Genomic DNA, 20,360 nt, shown 5'->3' on the forward strand with positions numbered 1-20,360 from the left:
AGAAAAAAATATTTAAAAAATCCACGTTGAAGAAAAAATTTATTTAAAAAATCCACGTTAAAGAAAAAAATTATTTAAAAAATCCACGTTGAAGAAAAAAAATTATTAAAAAAATCCACGCTGAGGAAAAAAATTATTTAAAAAACCAATGTTCATGGAAAAATTATTTCAAAATCCACGCTTAAAGAAAAAAAATATTTAAAAAATCCATGTTTAACGGAATTTTTTTTTAAAAAATCCAAGTTTAAAGAAAAAAATTGTTTTAAAAATCCACGTTTAAAGAAAAAAATTATTTGAAACATCCACTTTCAAGAAAAAAATATTCAAAAAAAATCACTTTTAAAGAAAGAAATTATTTAAAAATAAGCGTTTAAAAAATTGTGTAAAAAATCTACGTTTAAAAAAAATCCACTTTGTCGCCGTGAAAATCATTGAAAACTAATATTTGAAAAATCCACGCTTGTCGCCGTGAAATGCCTTGAAAACTAATATTTGAAAAATCCACGCTTGTCGCCGTGAAATGCCTTGAAAACTAATATTTATTTGAAAAATCCACGCTTGTCGCCGTGAAATGCCTTGAAAATTAATATTTAAAAAATCCACGCTTGTCGCCTTGAAATGCCTTGAAAATTAATATTTAAAAAATCCACGCTTGTCGCCGTGAAATGCCTTGAAAATTAATATTTAAAAAATCCACGCTTGTCGCCTTGAAATGCCTATTTTAATTTCATTGATAAAATTTCATTCAGTAAACCTGCGAAACTTTGCTGCAAATATTTGCCGTTACAATTTCTCCCCATTGAATCACTACTTAATGAATTGCTGTATGACCTTATTTTCCTGTCGTTTGCTGTTTCGTTGTTGTATTTCTCTGATAAGCAGCAATTAATTGCAAGATTAAACTTATTCCACTTCCCTACTCACTTTCAAAATTACATTCACTTGTTTACTCTGCTGATACTGTATTTTATTCGACACTTGATTATAATTAATACAAACTTCTGAGAATTTTCAGAAGTTTAATAAAGAAATTAAAAAAAAAACTTAAAACAATAATTGACTCACATCTGTAAGTTTATTTTCATTTTCTTAATATGAGAAGATATTGTTGCAGCATGCGACAAAGCTAAGAAAGGATTCACAACGCATGCCATAGAGAAAAATATACATTGTCATCAGACAATTGAATTGAAGTCAGTTTCAACATCGTCATCGGTAGTAGGTTGCCGGTTGGCTCCAACGCCAACGTCAATATCTTCAACTAGCAGCATCTTCCAAGTTTAATGAAGGGTATTATGTTGTAAGGATTGTAAGGGGTGGGGGAGGGAATGCATGCAATATTGCTTACAATGGCACAAATGTTAATGACACTCTGTAGCTTTTGTTCAAGAAACTAATAGAGAAAGCAGAAAACATCATTGATATGTGGGAGTAGATGTCAATTATACACGGGGAAAAACGGTTTTAAAAATCCACGTTCAAGAAAAAAATTATTTAAAAAAATAACGTTTAAGAAAAAAATTATTTAAAAAAAATCACGTTCAAGAAAAAAAAAAATATTTAAAAAACTCCACGTTCAAGAAAAAAAATATTTAAAAAGTCCACGTTCAAGAAAAAAACCATTTAAAAAATCTTCGTTCAAGAATAAAATTATTCAAAAAAATTTAAGTTCAAGAATAAAATTATTTAAAAAATTCACGTCCAAAAAAAAAAAAAATATTAAAAAAAATCCACGTTCAAAAAAATTATTAAAAAAATCCACTTTCAAAAAAATTATTTAAAAAATCTAAGTTCAAGAAAAAAATATTTAAACAAACCTAAGTTCAAGAAAAAAATATTTAAAAAATCTAAGTTCAAGAAAAAAATATTTAAAAAATCTAAGTTCATGAAAAAAATATTTAAAAAATCCACGTTCAAGAAAAATATTATTTAAAAAATCCACGTTCAAGAAAAAAATTAATTAAAAAATCCACGTTTAAAGACAAAAAATTATTTAAAAAATCCACGTTTAAAGACAAAAAATTATTTAAAAAATCCACGTTTAAAGAAAAAAATTATTTAAAAAATCCACGTTTAAAGAAAAAAATTATTTAAAAAATCCACGTTTAAAGAAAAAAATTATTTAAAAAATCCACGTTTAAAGACAAAAAATTATTTAAAAAATCCACGTTTAAAGACAAAAAATTATTTAAAAAATCCACGTTTAAAGACAAAAAATTATTTAAAAAATCCACGTTTAAAGAAGAAAATTATTTAAAAAATCCACGTTTAAAGAAAAAAATTATTTAAAAAATCCAAGTTTAAAGAAAAAAAAAAATTTAAAAAATCCAGGTTTAAAGACAAACAATTATTTAAAAAATCCACTTTTAAAGAAAAAAAATATTTAAAAAATCCAGGTTTAAAGACAAACAATTATTTAAAAAATCCACGTTTAAAGACAAAAAATTATTTAAAAACCACGTTTAAAGAAAAAAAATTATTTAAAAATCCACGTTTTAAGAAAAAAATGATTTAAAAAATCCACGTTTATGGAAAAATTATTTTAAAAATCCACGTTTATGGAAAAATTATTTAAAAAGAAAAAAATTATTTAAAAAATCCACGTTTAAAGAAAAAAAATATTTAAAAAATCCACGTTTAAAGAAAAAAAATATTTAAAAAATCCACGTTTAAAGAAAAAAAATATTTAAAAAATCCACGTTTAAAAAAAAAAGTATTTAAAAAATCCACGTTTAAAGAAAAAATTATTTAAAAAATCCACGTTTAAAGAGAAAAATTATTTAAAAAATCCACGTTTAAAGAAAAAAATTATTTAAAAAATCCACGTTTAAAGAAAAAAATTATTTAAAAAATCCACGTTTAAAGAAAAGAATTATTTAAAAAATCCACGTTTAAAGAAAAAATTATTTAAAAAATCCACGTTTAAAGAGAAAAATTATTTAAAAAATCCACGTTTAAAGAAAAAAATTATTTAAAAAATCCACGTTTAAAGACAAAAAATTATTTAAAAAATCCACGTTTAAAGATGAAAATTATTTAAAAAATCCACGTTTAAAGAAAAACATTATTTAAAAATCCACGTTTAAAGAAACAAATTATTTAAAAAATCCACGTTTAAAGAAAAAAAATATTTAAAAAAATCCACGTTTAAAGACAAAAAGTATTTAAAAAATCCACGTTTAAAGAAAAAAAAATTAAAAAAATCCACGTTTAAAGAAAAAAATTATTTAAAAAATCCACGTTTAAAGAAAAAATTTATTTAAAAACAAGTAAGAACAGACTATAGTCGGACGGGGCCGACCATGTGATACCCTATACCACTAAACGCGTCTTCTTGGGATAAAGTTATAAGATGTGCATTAGAAATTTTACCAATTTTCACACAAAAGTTTTGATCAATTTAACCCGCTAAATATTATCCGATCATACCGTTGACTTGCACGCTACTTCTTCATCTCAAACCAAAACTACGTTTAAAATTTCGCGCCGATCGGACTATTATTGCGACCTACAGAGCGGCTACAAAATCGAGCAAAAATTTTGTTTTTGGTCCATTTCATCCCTTTAACATTTCACGATCATCGCCAAAAACTAATCAGTTCTATTCTGGTCCAAACCCGACCTCCATACTAAATTTCGTGACAATCGGTCCATAATTGCGGCCTCTAGCTTGATTACAATTTTTAATGGACGGACAGACGGACGGACGGACGGACGGACACACATCGCTAAATCGCTTTATCTCGTCGAGATATGAAGTTTGGTATACCACATGAGGGGTCTACGACGAATATTTCGCGGCGTTACATGAATTTTTGGGAAAACAAACTTATTATACCCTTTTCCACATTGTGGTATAGGGTATAAATCCACGTTTAAAGAAAAAAATTATTTAAAAAATCCACGTTAAAAAAAAAAAAAAAAATTATTTAAAAAATCCACGTTTAAAGAAAACAATTATTTAAAAAATCCAAGCTTAAAGAAAAAGATTATTTAAAAATCCATGTTCAAGAAAAAATTATTTGAACAAAATTATTTAAAAACCCACGTTCATGGAAAAATTACTTAAAATATCCACGTTGACGAACAAAATTATTTAAAATATCCACGTTGACGAACAAAATTATTTAAAAATCCACGTTGAAGAACAAAATTATTTAAAAATCCACGTTGAAGAACAAAATTATTTAAAAAATCCACGTTTAAAGAAAAAAATTATTAAAAAAATCCACGTTTAAAGAAAAAAAAATATTTAAAAAATCCACGTTTAAAGAAAAAATTATTTAAAAAATTCACGTTTAAAGAAAAAAATTATTTAAAAAATCTACGTTTAAAGAAAAAAATTATTTAAAAAATCCATGTTTAAAGAAAAAAAATTATTTAAAAAATCCACGTTTAAAGAAAAATATTGTTTAAAAAAATCCACGTTGAAGAAAAAAAATTATTTAGAAAATCCGCGTTTAAAGAAAAAAAATTATTTAGAAAATCCGCGTTTAAAGAAAAAAATATTTAAAAAAATCCACGTTTAAAGAAAAAAATTATTTAAAAAATCCACGTTTAAAGAAAAAAATTATTTAAAAAATCCACGTTTAAAGAAAAAAATTATTTAAAAAATCCACGTTTAAAGAAAAAAATTATTTAAAAAATCCACGTTTAAAGAAAAAAAATATTTAAAAAATCCACGTTTAAAGAAAAAAATTATTTAAAAAATCCACGTTTAAAGAAAAAAAATATTTAAAAAATCCACGTTTAAAGAAAAAAATATTTAAAAAATCCACGTTTAAAAAAAAAGTATATAAAAAATCCACGTTTAAAGAAAAAATTATTTAAAAAATCCACGTTTAAAGAGAAAAATTATTTAAAAAATCCACGTTTAAAGAAAAAAATTATTTAAAAAATCCACGTTTAAAGAAAAAAATTATTTAAAAAATCCACGTTTAAAGAAAAGAATTATTTAAAAAATCCACTTTTAAAGAAAAATAATATTTAAAAAATCCACGTTTAAAGAAAAAATTTATTTAAAAAATACACGTTTAAAGAAAAAAATTATTTAAAAAATCCACGTTTAAAAAAAAAAAAAAAATATTTAAAAAATCCACGTTTAAAGAAAACAATTATTTAAAAAATCCAAGCTTAAAGAAAAAGATTATTTAAAAATCCATGTTCAAGAAAAAATTATTTAAAAAATCCACGTTTAAAGAAAAAAATTATTTAAAAATCCACGTTTAAAGAAAAAAATTATTTAAAAAATCCACCTTTAAAGAAAAAAATTATTTAAAAAATCCACGTTTAAAGAAAAAAATTATTTAAAAAATCCACGTTTAAAGAAAAAAATTATTTAAAAAATCCACGTTTAAAGAAAAAAATTATTTAAAAAATCCACGTTTAAAGAAAAAAATTATTTAAAAAATCCACGTTTAAAAAAAAAAATTATTTAAAAAATCCACGTTTAAAGAAAAAAATTATTTAAAAAATCCACGTTTAAAGAAAAAAATTATTTAAAAAATCCACGTTTAAAGAAAAAAATTATTTAAAAAATCCACGTTTAAAGAAAAAAATTATTTAAAAAATCCACGTTTAAAGAAAAAAATTATTTTTGGTTGAATTATTGTTGACCTTTGGACTTTATTAACTCTTGATTTTGTTTGGCTTTAGGTCAGAAAGAAAAACAATAAGATTTTGTTTTTTATTTTGGTTTTATTATTCCAATATTTCGACCCTCTCCGAAGGTCATCATCAGGGAAATTGACTTTAAAAGAAACAATTAACAATTATTTTATAAATATTAAACAAAAATATTTTTAACAATAATTACATTTTGTTTTCTTAGTGACTGTCAAATATGCACATCTTGTATTATGCACGAGTATTTTACAACTAAACTAAAGCTTTTTTATGTTTCTCTATTGCATTCCTATAAATTTGTGCACAGTGTTCCGTATCCATTTTGTAGTTTATACGATTTTCCACTGGCACATTTATGATGTGAAGCATCTCTAGCATATATCGTCGTTTATAGTTTCTTTCCTGTGCTAATATTTCAATGTCTTTAAAATTAGGCGTGTGTCCTGTGGTTGCACAGTGTGCTGCAAGGGCAGTTTTTTGTTCTGGTGGTTTGCCTTTATTCTTCTGGTCCGACTTGTGACCACTTATTCTAGTCTTCAGCTTATTTTTTGTTGTGCCAACATATACCTGAGGGCATATGTTGGACGAGTCCCCGTTGCATTTTATTTTATATACCACGTTTGATTTTTCGTCCTTTGGAACCTTCGTTTTGGTCCGGCTAAAGAAATTATTGTTTGTGTTATGGCTTTTTAAGGCTAATTGGTATTGTTTGTTGTTGTATAGGTTTGAGTGAGAAAATCTCTCTGAAAAACCCGGCACATAAGTGAATCTCTTATATATTTTGGCTTCTTTTTGGTCTTTGCTCTCATTTCTTGTGTTTGTTACATGTTTCATTAGTTCGTGGATCGTGTTGGGAGGGAAATCATTCATTTTTAAGATGTTTTTAATCTTGGTTTTGTTTTTGGCATGAAATTGTTGGTCGCTTATGTTCAAAACTCTTCTTATAAAGTTTGTTGCAGTATTGATTTTTATCCCTCGGGGGTGTTTAGAGTGGTAATTTATAAGTCTGCCCGAGGCTGTTGGCTTCTGATACCAATCTAGGAAAAGCGTGTTACCTTTTCTATGTACAATGGAATCCAGGTATGGTAAGCAATTGTCAGTTTCACTCTCCATTGTGAACTGTATTTGTTTGTTATATATGTTTAATATATTCAGTGTATTATTAACTTGGTCCTTGTTAATAATGCAAAAAATATCATCGACATATTTTGTTAAAATCCTTGGTTTTACCTCTAGTTTTGCCATCGTTTCATCTAAGAGCTTTTCCATGACGATGTCTGCTATAATTGGGGATATGGGGGAGCCCATTGGCATTCCTTTCAACTGTTCAAATATTTTATCTTCATAAGTAAAGTATCTGGAGTCCTTAATGCACATAGTCAGAATGTCTATGAAAATGCTTTGTGGGATTTTTGTGTGCTCTTCTATGATGTTCCACTTTTCTTTTATGGTTTGTATAGCCAGGTTTACTGGAACACTGGGAAACAGAGATACTACATCAAACGATATCAGCATCTCAGAATCCTCAATGGGTTGGTTGTTAATTCTGGATCTAAATTCAACTGCATCCTTTATGTTGTATTTGGAGTCTAGTGTTAATACTTTTAGTATTGATGCTACGTATTTGGAGAGTTCATAAGTCGGTGAATTGACAAAGGAGCATATCGGTCTTAAAGGAATGGCTTCCTTGTGGATCTTAGGAAGTCCATATATTTTTGGTGGTAACGAGGTTTTATTTATTAATCTATTTTTCTCTAGATCATTGATTATGTTCAGCTCAAACAATTTTATAATTAATTTATTACATTTATCTTGTAATGTAATTATAATTATAATTATAAAACTGCCCTTGCAGCACACTGTGCAACCACAGGACACACGCCTAATTTTAAAGACATTGAAATATTAGCACAGGAAAGAAACTATAAACGACGATATATGCTAGAGATGCTTCACATCATAAATGTTCCAGTGGAAAATCGTATAAACTACAAAATGGATACGGAACACTGTGCACAAATTTATAGGAATGCAATAGAGAAACATAAAAAAGCTTTAGTTTAGTTGTAAAATACTCGTGCATAATACAAGATGTGCATATTTGACAGTCACTAAGAAAACAAAATGTAATTATTGTTAAAAATATTTTTGTTTAATATTTATAAAATAATTGTTAATTGTTTCTTTTAAAGTCAATTTCCCTGATGATGACCTTCGGAGAGGGTCGAAATATTGGAATAATAAAACCAAAATAAAAAACAAAATCTTATTGTTTTTCTTTCTGACCTAAAGCCAAACAAAATCAAGAGTTGAAAAAAATTATTTAAAAAATCCACGTTTAAAGAAAAAAATTATTTAAAAAATCCACGTTTAAAGAAAAAAATTATTTAAAAAATCCACGTTTAAAGAAAAAAATTATTTAAAAAATCCACGTTTAAAGAAAAAAATTATTTAAAAAATCCACGTTTAAAGAAAAAAATTATTTAAAAAATCCACGTTTAAAGAAAAAAATTATTTAAAAAATCCACGTTTAAAGAAAAAAATTATTTAAAAAATCAACGTTTAAAAAAAAAATTATTTAAAAAATCCACGTTTAAAGAAAAAAATTATTTAAAAAATCCACGTTTAAAGAAAAAAATTATTTAAAAAATCCACGTTTAAAGAAAAAAATTATTTAAAAAATCCACGTTTAAAGAAAAAAATTATTTAAAAAATCCACGTTTAAAGAAAAAAATTATTTAAAAAATCCACGTTTAAAGAAAAAAATTATTTAAAAATCCACGTTTAAAGAAAAAAATTATTTAAAAATCCACGTTTAAAGAAAACAAGTAAGAAAAGCGTTAAGTTCGGTCGTGCCGAACTTTTTATACCCTACACCACAAATTTCAGCCATTTCGGTGGATTAATGTGGCCACAACCTTCAAAATACCGAAATGCGGAAGGTACCGTTCTATGGGGGCTATATGATGGCGTGGAACTATACCTAAAAATTTCTGGGGGAAAGTTGTATACGCCTAAAGAAGACTAAATATCAAATTTCAGCCATCTCGGTGAGATAATGAGGCTAAAACGTTCAAAATATCGAAAATCGGGAGATATTGTATTATGGGGGGCTATATCAACACCTGGACCTATATAAACATTTTATATAAACATGTTTCTTAGCCTCTGGAAACACAAAATACAAAGTTACAACCGATTCTTCGGTCAAGTGGGTCTAATACATTCAAAATATATTCAAATGACGCGTACTTTATAAGGGGCCTTATGTGGGGGCTATACCAAAACGTGGACCTATATAACCCAACTTTGGTAAGAATGTTTTCTGGCCTCTGAAGACACAAAATACCAAATTACAACCAATTCTGTGCTCAAATGGGTCTAATACATTCAAAATATATTAAAATGACGCGTACTTTATATGGGGCCTTATATGGGGACTATACCAAAACGTGGACCTATATAACTTTGGTAGGAATATTTTTTGGCCTCTGGAGACACAAAGTACCAAATTACAACCAATTCGGTGGTAAAATGGGCCAAATATCTTAAAAATTCCTTAAAACGACGACGCGTCACGCGTCATTTTGTATGGGGGCTATACGAAAGCGTGGACCTATATAGCCCGCTTTCAATACCAAAAGTCCTACGTAAAAATAACATATTTTCCCAAAATTTCATCAACCTACGTCAATCCGTTCGGACGCTAGAGTGATTTCCACAGACGGACAGACGGACAGACGGACAGACGGACGGACATGGCTATATCGATGTAGAATTGCACGCTGATCAAGAATATATATACTTTGTGGGGTCTACAATGATTATTTCGAGTAGTTACAAACGTAGTGACAAACTTAATATACCCCCAACCTATGGTGGAGGGTATAAAAATTATTTAAAAAATCCACGTTTAAAGAAAAAAATTATTTAAAAAATCCACGTTTAAAGAAAAAAATTATTTAAAAAATCCACGTTTAAAGAAAAAAATTATTTAAAAAATCCACGTTTAAAGAAAAAAATTATTTAAAAAATCCACGTTTAAAGAAAAAAATTATTTAAAAAATCCACGTTTAAAGAAAAAAATTATTTAAAAATCCACGTTTAAAGAAAAAAATTATTTAAAAAATCCACGTTTAAAGAAAAAAAGTTATTTAAAAAATCCTCGTTTAAAGAAAAAAATTATTTAAAAAATCCACGTTTAAAGAAAAAAATTATTTAAAAAATCCACGTTTAAAGAAAAGAATATTTAAAAAATCCACGTTTAAGGAAAAAAATTATTTAAAAAATCCACGTTTAAAGAAAAAAATATTTAAAAAATCCACGTTTAAAGAAAAAAATTATTTAAAAAATCCACGTTTAAAGAAAAAAATTATTTAAAAAATCCACGTTTAAAGAAAAAATATTTAAAAAATCCACGTTTAAAGAAAAAAATTATTTGAAAAATCCACGTTTAAAGAAAAAAATTATTTAAAAAAATCCACGTTTAAAAAAAAATTATTTAAAAAATCTACGTTTAAAGACAAAAAAATTGTTTAAAAAATCCACGTTTAAAGACAAAAAATTATTTAAAAAATTCACGTTTAAAGACAAAAATTGTTTAACAAATCCACGTTAAAAGACAAAAAATTATTTAAAAATCCTCGTTTAAAGACAAAAAATTGTTTAAAAAATCCACGTTTAAAGAAAAAAATTATTTAAAAAATCCACGTTTAAAGACAAAAAATTATTTAAAAAATCCACGTTTAAAGACAAAAAATTATTTAAAAAATCCACGTTTAAAGACAAAAAATTATTTAAAAAATCCACGTTTAAAGAAAAAAATTATTTAAAAAATCCACGTTGAAGAAAAAAATTAATTCAAAAATCGACGTTGAACAAAAAAATTATTTAAAAAATCCACGTTGAACAAAAAAATTACTTAAAAAATCCGCGTTGAAGAAAAAAATTAATTCAAAAATCCACGTTTAAAGAAAAAAATTATTTAAAAAATCCACGTTTTTTGTAAAAATATTCTTTAAAAAATACACGTTTTTTGGAAAAATATTCTTTAAAAAATCCACGTTTTTTGGAAAAATATTCTATAAAAAAATCCATGTTTTTTGGCAAAATATTCTTTAAAAAATCCACGTTTATTGGAAAAATATTCTTTAAAAAATCCACGTTTTTTGGAAAAATATTCTTTAAAAAATTCACGTTTTTGGAAAAGTATTCTATAAAAATCCAAGATTTTTGGAAAAATATTCTTTAAAAAATTCACGTTTTTTGGAAAAATATTCTTTAAAAAATCCACGTTTATAGAAAGTGTTTTGGGCCTTACCCGGATTTTCCCTGTGTCATATTTCCCACAAGTTTACTGCAAAATTATTTCGTATCTAGTTTGAGTTTCTTTCTCTCACTTCACACCAGTGAATGTGTGGCCGAATAGTAATAACAACAATGCCCTGAGAAATGAAAAAAAAAACCCCAACAGTGAAAAACAACAATGAACACAATTTTTACAATTGTCACTGGCAAATGTCATCCAAAGATGAACGAATAAAGACCCAACATGACAATTTTGTGGTGGCTATAGTTTCAGAGCTGGTCGGGCTTGCTGATGACTGGCAATTGTTTGCTCTTGTTGCAGTTGGTTTCATTTTTATTAGTGGTCGGGCGTTTAATTATAATTTGCTGATAAGCTTTAAACAGAAGACAGAGAAGCAACAAATGATGAAAATTGTTTAAAAAAAAAATACAAAAATAATAATAATTAAATTGTTTTCAGCTTTTGATAATAATTATGTTGCATTATGGCTATCAATTCTGGGATGTGGAAGGGGTTCTGGACACAAGACCATCATCGACATAATGGCATGTTACATGAGTGCAATGATGTATCCCCACTTCCCATTAGAACCGCAAACATGTGCCATGCATGGTTGCAGTTATTCATTGAGGGGATTGTGCCATGGTATTGGCAATTGTCGTACACAGCTCCCTTATCTCCCACTCAACCATACAATGCTGTATCCACCGAACTCGCAGCCAAACCAACCATCCATGGAGACCCATTCCTGCCAGTCAAAAGTTCATTCAATTGTGGTTTGTCTGTTTTTTCTTCCATATATTTTTTCTCTGTTATGGGAGTAGCTCCCATTGCCTGCTGGCTGTTTGGCTGCCCAGCTGGCTGACTTCATAGCTGTAGAATGTACAATGTACATGTATGCGGAGGCGTAGTTATGAACTTCTAAATGCGATTCATAATTTCATTTCCACTTTCGTAATAAATGACTCGATTAAAAATATCACAAAGACAAAAACAACAACTACTACAATAAGTTGTTTTTTTCTATAAAATTTATAGACGGAAGCCAAAAGGGTTGTTATGGTTTAATAACCATTTCTAATGAAAAATAATAAAAAAATTATTAGTTCCAATATCCCGCCAAGCCAACTCATCCATTTTGTTGGCTGGACAAATTGTAATAATTGATTAATAGAACATTTGTAGTATTTTCTTTTTTAATTTTTATTATTTTTAATCTATAAATAATGTGTAGCCTGATGTCTTAATGCACTTTCAATTTGTTGCATTCTGGGGGAGGTGGTGCTTTCGTCGACAAAGGCTTTGGAGTGTGTATTTCAATGTTTTTATGTTATCACATTTCTAATTAAAGTTATAAAATAAATATTTTTTACAAATTACCAAGTGGTTTCGGTGGAGCCATGGAATAACAAATGAAGGGTAGAAAACATACCTTTTATTGGAGAGCTCGAATTCCTACCAAAATATGTAAACCTCCCATGATATATTTTGTTTACTAGGAAGTCTCCCCTACCTCCTGTCTACATGTCGGCCACAATTTTTAAATAAATACTTGCCTTAAATATGTTTGCCTCTTTACAAAATATTCTCAAAATAACAAGGGTCAACATTTACTTTAGCTCCGCAGCAGACAGAAGTGCCAAAACAAATTTTGATTTTGGTGTTGGCCGTAGCGTCACGCCTTGTTTACACTTAAGCAACCTGTTGACTTATCATTTAACATGTCACTCACAGACACCCAAAACACAAAATTAGGAAATTTTTAGGCAAAATTATTTCTCTGTTTGCAGAAAAAGTTAAGCGAAATATTTTTTCGCAGGAGGATGCTTTGTATTTGTTTTTGCACGAAAGAACTTAAAGCATCACAAAATGCCACATTTAAATTTGGCAGTGATAAGGATCGCAATTCTAAGGTTAAGAAAATGACATTGTGTGAAAAATGTAAACTTAAGTACTAATGGAAAATATTTTTGTACAAATAGGATTTTGATTTATTAAATAATAAGGCCATTAGTGATCTTTAAATTAATTAAAAAAAAGTTTTTTATTAACGTGAATTTTTGAAAATATATTTAACCATAAACGTGTATTAAAGAAATATTTTAACCATAAATGTGGATTTATAAAAAAAATATTTTAACCATAAACGTTGATTTTTTCAAAAATATTTTAATCACTAACGTGGATTTTTATAAAATATTTTTCCACTAAACGTTGATTTTTTAAAAAATATTTTCCCAATAAATTTGATTTCCTAAAAAAAATTCAAGCAACGTGGATGTTTAAAAAATATATTTTTTTTCAAAATGTGGGTTTTTTAAAAAAATATTTTTTTCAAAACAGGGATTTTTAATTAAAAATGTTTATTTCAAAACGTGGATTTTAAAACAATACTTTTTTTCAAAACGTGGCTTTTTTAAAAAATATTTTTTTCATAACGATGATTTTTAAAAATTATTTATTTCAAAACGTGTATTAAAAAAAATGTTTTTTTTTTCAAAACGTGGCTTTTTAAAAAATATATTTTTTTCAAAACGTGGATTATTAGAAAAAAAAATTTGTTTCAAAACGTGGATTTTTTTTAAAAAAAATTTTGTTTCAAAACTTGGATTTTTAAAAAAATATTTTTTTTCAATACTTTGATTTAAAAAAAACAAGTAAAAAAGCATTAAGTTCGGCCGGGCCGAACTTTTCATACCCTCCACCATAAAATATTCATTCCTGTCCCCAACTTTAAGTGAGTACGTTAAAATGTCAGATAATGCACATAAAATGCTTCATTCGGGAGGCCCTTTTTTATGGTGCCTATATCTAACTGTTGACAATTTTTGGTGTGCTAGAAATTGGGAAGTACCGTTATATAGTAGTTATAATAAAACATGGGTCTATGTTGAGAGTTTTTGATGGGAGCCTTTAATGTCAAATAACTCCTAATTCGGTTAAAACATTTAGCTAGATTCCTCAAAATATCGAAAATCGGTACATAACGTGGGAACTTCAAATGTCATTAACAGCTAGTTCGGAGGTATCTGGGCTATACGAAAATATGAACTTAAATGAACAATTTTTGTTGCAGAATTTTTGTTGACTTTTAAATTTCAAATTACAGAAAGTTCGTCCAAAACTGAAGCTAAGGTACGGAAAATCGGGAGGTTTGTTTTGGGGCTATACAAAAACATGGACCTACGTTCGGTTAAACATTTTAAGTAAAATCCTCAAAGTACCGAAAATCGGGAAGTATCGTTATATTGGGGCTATGTTGAAAATTGTTGATGCAGATGCGTGGTGACCATTACAACCTTCAAATGTCAAATAACAGTTAGTTCTGTTAAAAATTGTAGCTAAAATGGCCAAATTACTGAAAATTGGGAGGTACCGTTACATGGGGGCTTTCTTGACAATTTTTAGTGGAGAGGTGTGGTGACCACTAAGAATTTCAAATGTCAAGTGTTCAAATTACAGATAATTTAAGAACCCTAAATGTCAATTGATAGCTAAATCGGTCTGAAAATGTAGATAAAAACGTCAAAATGTCGTAAATCGGGTGTACCGTTATATGGGGGCTATACCAACACGTGGACCTAGGTCCACAACTTTTGTTATATAAGTTTAGTTACACTTAAGAACCCTAAATGTCAAATTATAGCTATATCGGTCTAAAAATGTAGCTACAAACGTCAAAATACCGCAAATCGGGAGGTACCGTTATATGGGGGCTATACCAAAACGTGGACCTATGTCCACTAGTTATGTTAAATAAGTTTAATGGCACTTAAGAACCCTAAATGTCAAAATATAGCTAAGTCGGTCTGAAAATGTAGCTAAAACCGTCAAAATACCGTAAATCGGGGGGTACTGTTATATGGGGGCTATACCAAAACGTGGACCTATGTCCACAACTTTTGTTATATAAGTTTATTGACATTTAAGAACCCTAAATGTCAAATTATAGCTACATCGGTCTGAAAATGTTGCTAAAAACGTCAAAATACCGCAAAGCGGGGGGTACCGTTATATGGGGGCTATACCAAAACGTGGACCTATGTCCACAACTTTTGCAATATAAGTTTATTAACACTTAAGAACCCTAAATGTCAAATTATAGTTACATCGGTCCGATAATGTAGCTAAAAACGTCAAAATACCGTATATCGGGGGGTACCGTTATATGGGGGCTATACCAAAACGTGGACTTATATCCTCAACTTTTGTTATATATATTTATTGATACTTAAGAACCCTAAATGTCAAATTATAGCTAAATCGGTCTAAAAATGTTGCTAAAAACGTCAAAATACGGCAAATCGGGGGTACCGTTATATGGGGGCTATACCAAAACGTGGACCTATGTCCACAAGTTTTGTTATATATGTTTATTGACACTTAGGAACCCTAAATGTCAAATTATAGCCAAATCGGTCTGAAAATGTAGCTAAAACCGTCAAAATACCGTAAATCGGAGGGTACCGTTATATGGAGGCTATACCAAAACGTGGACCTATGTCCACAACTTTTGGTATATAAGTTTATTGATACTTAAGAACCCTAAATGTTAAATTATAGCTAAATCGGTCTAAAAATGTAGCTAAAAACGTCAAAATACCGCAAATCGGGGGGTACCGTTATATTGGGGCTATACCAAAACGTGGACCGATATAGCCCATCATCGAACTTGACCTGCCTGCAAACAAAAGACGCATTTTCCCAAAATTTCAGCGTCCTATCTCCATTTTTGTGGATGCTAGAGTGATTACCACAGACGGACGGACGGACGGACGGACGGACGTGCTCAGATCGACTTAGAATTTTACCCTGATCAAGAATATATATACTTTATAGGGTCGCAAATGAGTATTTCAATGCGTTACAAACGGAAAAACAAACTTAATATACCCTCCATACTATGGTGGAGGGTATAAAAATATTCTTTCAAAACGTGGATTTAAAAAAAATTAAGACAAAAATTTTGTTTTAACGTGGATTTAAAAAGAATCAAAACGTGTATTTTTAAAAAGTATTTTTTTCAAAAGTTCATAAAAAAATATATTTTTTTTCAAAACGTAGATTTTAAAAAAAATATTCTTTCAAAACGTGGATTTTAAAAAAAATATTTTTCTTCAAAACATATATATCTTCGCCCGATTTAAGGTATTTGGTGCACGAAAAACGCTATATATGTCCGATTTCAATGAAATTTGAAATGTGCGATGGAATTAAGCCTAGAAAAAAGTGTGCCGATTTTAGGTATTTGATGCACGAAACGCGCTATATATATCCGATTTCAATGAATGTTTGCCGGAATTTGGCCTAGAAATAAGTGTGCCCAATTATATTGAAATCGGTTCAGATTTGGATATAGCTCCCATATATATTTTACATATTCCCAGTGGTGTAGGGTATTATATAGTCGGCCCCGTCCGACTTTGAACTGTTCCTTACCGTTTTTTTTTTCAAAACGTATATTTTTAAACAAATATTTTGTTTTTTTTTTAAACGTGTATTTAAAAAAAAAATATTTTTTTAAAACGTGGATTTAAATTTCTTTTCAACACATTCATTTACAAAAAAAAAAACATTTTTTTCAAAACGTGGATTTTTCTAAAAAAAGGTTTTTTTTAAAACGTGGATTTTTAAAAGCTATTTTTTTTTGCAAAACGTGGATTTTTAAAAAGCAATTTTCTCAAAACATTTCATTTAAAAAAAATTATTTCAAAACCTGGGTTTTTAAAAAAATATTTTTTTCAAAACGTGTTTTTAAAAAAAAAACATTTTTTTCAAAACGTGGATTTTTAATTTTTTTTAAAACGTGTATTAAAAAAAATATATTGGATTAAAAAAAATATTTTTATCAAAACGTGGATTTAAAAAAAAAATTCAATTTAAAAAAAAAAACATATTTTTTAAAACGTGGATTTTTAAAAGAAACATATTTTTCAAAACGCGGATTTTTAAAAAAAAAAACATATTTTCAAAACGTGGATTTTTAAAAAAACATATTTTTCAAAACATGGATTTTAATTTTTTTTCAAAACGTGGATTTTAAAAAATATTAGTTTTCAAAACGTGGATTTTAAAAAAAGGTATTATTTTCAAAACGTGGATTTAAAAAAAAATATTATTTTCAAAACGTGGATTTAAAAAAAGTATTATTTTCAAAACGTGGATTTAAAAAAAGTATTATTTTCAAAACGTGGATTTTAAAAAAAAAGTATTATTTTCAAAACGTGGATTTTAAAAAAAAAAATATTATTTTCAAAACGTGGATTTTTAAAAAAAATATTATTTTCAAAACGTGGATTTTAAAAACAAAATATTATCTTCAAAACGTGGATTTTAAAAACAAAATATTATCTTCAAAACGTGGATTTAAAAAAAAAAATATATTATTTTCAAAACGTGGATTTTAAAAAAAAATATATTATTTTCAAAACGTGAATTTTAAAAAAAATATATTATTTTCAAAACGTGGATTTTAATATATTATTTTCAAAACGTGGATTTTAATATATTATTTTCAAAACGTGGGTATTAAAATTTTTTCAAAACGTGGATTAAAAAAAATATTTTTTTGGAAACGTGAATTTAAAAAAAATATTTTTTTCGAAACGTGGATTTAAAAAAAAAAAACTATTTATTTTAAAACGTGGATTAAAAAAAATCAAAACGTGTATTTTTAAAAAAATATTTTTCCCGAAACGTGGATTTAAAAAAAATTTCAAAACTTGGCCTTTTAAAAAAATATTTTTCCCGAAACGTGGATTTTTAAAAAAAAAAAAATTTCAAAACTTGGCCTTTAAAAAAAAATATTGTTTATTCCAAACGTGGATTTTTAAAAAAAATATTTTTTTCAAACGTGAATTTAAATTATATACATATATATATATTTTTTTTTTTTAAAGACGTGGATTTTAAAAGAATATATTATATTATGGTTACAGATTTCTTTTGTTCAAAGACTCATAGTGAAAATTGATTTGATTTGACGTTTCTTCTTTTGACTTGACTTGATTTTAGCTCTGTATGGAAACATTCCATCATGAGGAAGCATATACTTATTGAGGCTAAGCGACAAATTATTTTCTAGTTTTAAGCGCATTTATAAAGAAAACACTGAAACTTATTTTTTTAAATTATTTTTTATTTAAAACTATTTTTCCAATAAGCCAATAAACGTGGATTTTTTAAAAAATATTTTTCCAGTAAAAAAAGATCGAAACTTGGATTAAAAAAAAACTATTCATTTTCAATCGTGGATTAATACAAATCAAAACGTGGATTAAAAAAACTATTCATTTTCAAACGTGGATTTATACAAATCAAAACGTGGTTTTTAAAAAAATATTTTGTTCAAAACTTGGTTTTTTAAAAACATTTTTCAAAACGTTGATTTTTACAAAATATTTTTTTCAAAACGTGTTTAAAAAAATATTGTTTTCAAAACGTGTATTTAAAAAATATGTATATTTATACCCTACACCACTATGTGGAAAGGGTATTATAAGTTTGTTTTGGTAAAAATTCATGTAACACCGCGAAATATTCGTCGGAGACCCCCAATGTGGTATACCAATCTTCATATCTCGGCCAGATAAAGCGATTTTGAGATGTGTGCCCGTCCGTCCGTCTGTCCATTATAAATTGTAATCAAACTCCAGGCCGCAATTATGGACCGATCGTCACGAAACTTGGTATGGAGGTCGGTTTCACATCAGAATAGATCGCTGTTTTAATTGGTGATGATCGTGAAATATTTAGCGGGTGAAATGGACCAAAAACATAATTTTTATTCGATTTTGTACCTGCTCTGTAGGTCGCAGTAGTAGTCCGATCGCCTAGAACATTTAAATAAAGTAACAGTATATGACAAAGAAAAAGCTTGCAATTAGAGATGGCGATCAGATAATATTTGGAGGGTTAAATGGACCACAACTTTTGTGTGAAAATTGTGAAAATTTTTAATATACAGCTTAAGGGTTGTTTACACCATCTATCAATGTCGTATGAGATGCCAAATTTTCTACCTGCGAATGTTGTACACATAGTGTAACCACTATGAAAATTTTCATCTATCAAAATGATTTGGCAACTCATATGTAATTTTTTCATTTAGGGAGCGCTCTATTTGATACGGCATTCTCGTATGTAAACATAAATTTATCAGCTGTTTTCTGACATTCTCAAACAAAAAATGAAAAACAAAATCTTTTAAAAAAGAAAATGGAAAGGTGTGTATATTTAAATATTCAGTAAAGTAAATAAATGGCGTTTATAATGTTATTTTCAGATCGATTGGTCGAAAGAAGCAGTCTTTGAAATGATTGTTTGGTGGCAAAAACATGAATGCCTCTATAACTCCAAACACCAATTCAGTTTCCTTCAACCAAAATTAAAATTTGCGCAAAATTGCAACTCAACAATAAATGTAAATAATGACAAAAACAGCTGTTTTTATATTTTTAGGTTATGTCATACGAAAATAACACTTGCAGGTATGAACGCACAAATTGAAAATTGTATGGATGACGTCAATTTTGACAAACATAGAGAATGTCGAATGGGTGAAAGAAATGGCAGCTCATATGACATTGATAGATGGTGTAAACAGCCCTTTATATATTTTTTCCTGGAAGAGACATTCCGGGCATGTAAGCTATACTTGGAAGAGGAACGCTTGATGCCAATTACGTTGATTTACGTGCTCAGATAACAGAGTTACAACTTAATATATCCAGTTTTTTGCTTGAAGTATAATCAAAAACACACTAGAGGTCGCAATTATAGCTCAATAGTCACGAAATTTTGCATGAGGTAAGGGTTTAGGTCGAAGAAGATGCCTACAATTTTGGATGATGATCCGATATTACTTAGCGGGTGGAATTGGCCATTACTTTTGTATAAAAAATATACAAATTTTATTTTTGGCCCATTTTTTAATTCCTGGAGGCAAATACCGGCAAAGTAGCCTTCATATGGGAAAACGAATACTGATATTTCCCCTGATGCAAATTGCAATAATGTGTCTGCTAGATAACTGGCCTACTGGCTAATATATAATGGGTTTTGTGTAGAGAACCACAATTTCCTCTCATACTACAAACTGTCTCAATCATGACAGAGAAATTTTCAGTTCAGTTGTCCAATTGAATTTTTATACAAATATTGCAGCATGGGATCGCTTCGCCCCCTATTTTATACCCTTAGCCTTTAGGTTAATATAAAATATACAAAATACGACCAAAGATGTGCCCATCGAAAAAATGGTTTTAGACCCCAAGTATGTTTGGACGAAATTCGTTTCAAACAATTTGGAGTCGATTTAGCACTGTCCGTTCATCTGTCTGTCTTACTGTCTAGCTGACTGGTGCGCACGATAACTCCCGAACGGATCTACGGATTCGAACCAAATTTTGCACTTCGTATTTTTTGC

At 27.9% G+C, this 20,360-nt stretch overlaps 1 long non-coding RNA gene across 1 annotated transcript in view; it reads left to right on the forward strand.

Moving 5' to 3' along the window:
* Nucleotides 1-19,533, forward strand: part of LOC141393918 (uncharacterized) — a 242,695-nt gene extending 223,162 nt beyond the window's left edge. Inside the window, exons 2-3 of the long non-coding RNA XR_012410211.1 lie at nt 18,900-19,158; nt 19,218-19,533. This is a non-coding gene — a long non-coding RNA (uncharacterized lncRNA). The remainder of the gene's footprint in view (nt 1-18,899; nt 19,159-19,217) is intronic.
* The last annotated feature ends 827 nt before the right edge of the window (nt 19,534-20,360 follow it).

This window comes from Musca autumnalis, unplaced genomic scaffold (genome assembly GCF_047663935.1).
Source record: "Musca autumnalis isolate F117 unplaced genomic scaffold, ASM4766393v1 scaffold_2, whole genome shotgun sequence".
Taxonomy (NCBI): Eukaryota; Metazoa; Arthropoda; class Insecta; order Diptera; family Muscidae; genus Musca; species Musca autumnalis.